This window comes from Octodon degus, unplaced genomic scaffold (assembly GCF_000260255.1).
Source record: "Octodon degus isolate 3935 unplaced genomic scaffold, OctDeg1.0 scaffold00123, whole genome shotgun sequence".
Lineage (NCBI taxonomy): Eukaryota > Metazoa > Chordata > Mammalia > Rodentia > Octodontidae > Octodon > Octodon degus.
Window position 1 is genome coordinate 8,177,573 of NW_004524699.1, and position 1,934 is coordinate 8,179,506.

Consider the following 1,934-nt stretch of genomic DNA (forward strand, 5'->3'; position numbering starts at 1 on the left):
ATATGGTGTCAATACATACCTCACACTCATCATAATCCTCCTGTCTTCAGGCTTCCTAGCTCTGGGATAACAGGCATGTGCTACCCTGTCCGGATTCAGTTGCAACCTCAGCATGCCTGGTGACTGGGCTGATGTGGCATGTGCTACTGGGGATCTAAACCTCGTCCCTGTGGTTGCCTAAGCAAGTGTTTAGTGCACTGAGCTATCTCATCGGCCCTAATTCTCTAATGAAATCAAGAGGAAAGGAATATTTCCCAAATAATTCTGAGAATGTTAAATTGTCCTGATCTCCAGGCTGGTAAGATAGTTCAGAAGTCTAAACACCTGTCCGGCGAGCAAAAGTATCCTAGTTCTATCCCTGGTATTGCATGCTTTGCCAACCCCAGAACACCAGGTGCACTTTGCAGACCCTGAATTGGGTATTCTGAGGCATACCTGTAATCTCTGCACTTGGGAGCCTGAGAGAGGAGATCAGTGTGAGTCTGAACTGCATAGTGAGACTCTGTAACAAATGAATCAATAAATAGAAAATAAATACATAAAATAATAAATAAAAAATGTTATCCTGATGTTCAAATCAGATGAACTTCCAACAAAATATGAACAAGAGACCAAACTCTCAAAATCATTAATGAGATTTTTGCTAGCACAGTGCAAGAAATCATTGAAGAGTTAAGAAACTATAAGGAAGTAGTTGCCTGAAAAAAATGCAACAGTGTTTCCACATACACATATCAGTAATATAATCCATTACATGTACAGAAGTGAGCACCAAAATCTCATGATCGTCTCTGTAGACATAGATAAAGTCATGGAGAAAACCAAACATCCATTGGCAACAAAAATGCAGAAAAAGATAGATATTATAAATGAACCTCGGGCCGGGGAGATGGCTCAGTAGAATAAGTGCTTCCCTGGCAAGCACAAGGGCCTGAGTTCAATTCCCGGTTTCACAAAAACAAAAACAAAAACTTTGGGGCTGGGGGAGATAGCTCAGTAGAGTAAGTGCTTGCCTGGCAAATGCAAGGGCCTGAGTTCAATCCCCGGTTCCGCAAATAAATAAATAAATAAACCTCATCTCCATCTGATCAAAGTCATTTATGATCACCCCACCTTACTGCGAAGCTGATATGACACAAAAAATCCTGAAAGCTTTCTATATAAAACAAGGAAAAACAAGGATTTCTACTATCATCACTTATTTTCAACATACTCCTGGAGCCATGATGGAAGAGCAAAAACATAAAAGATATTGATTGTAAAGCACAAAATCACAGTATAATTAGTACATTGACAAGACTTAATTAATTCAGCTAAAGACTCCTAGAATTGATAACCAAATTCAGCAGTGTAGCAAGGTGCAAAATAAACAAACAAAATCAATTACACTACTACTCCCTAATAATGCACCTATTAATGAAAATTACAAAAATATTTATACTTCAAACAAAAAGTGAAATAATTAAAATTAACCTAAACATCAAAAAGAAAGACCACTATCATGAAAATTATATCACTCTCGAAAAGGACATAGAATATATCAGAAAATAAAACGACTTCATGTTCCTGCATAAGCAGAACTGATATGATCAAATGGCTATAATTTTATAATTTATATACAGACAATGCAATCTCAATCCAAATGCCATAGCACTTCTCACAGGCTTAGAAAAAATTCTAAAATTAACATGGAATTGAAAGGAATCTAGAATAGCTAAAGAATACCTAGGTAACATAGGCAAAACTTCACAAAGGTGAAGTTACAGTATAAATTTGTGGTGATCAAAACATCAAGGTATGGTATAAGTGTGGGCATCAGAGTCAATGAATCATAGTGGAAGGAGGAGAAATTTCCCAGGCAATACATCTATTTAATTTTATATATTTTTCACAAAATAATACAGTGGGAAAAAGTCCAACTATTTAATGAATGG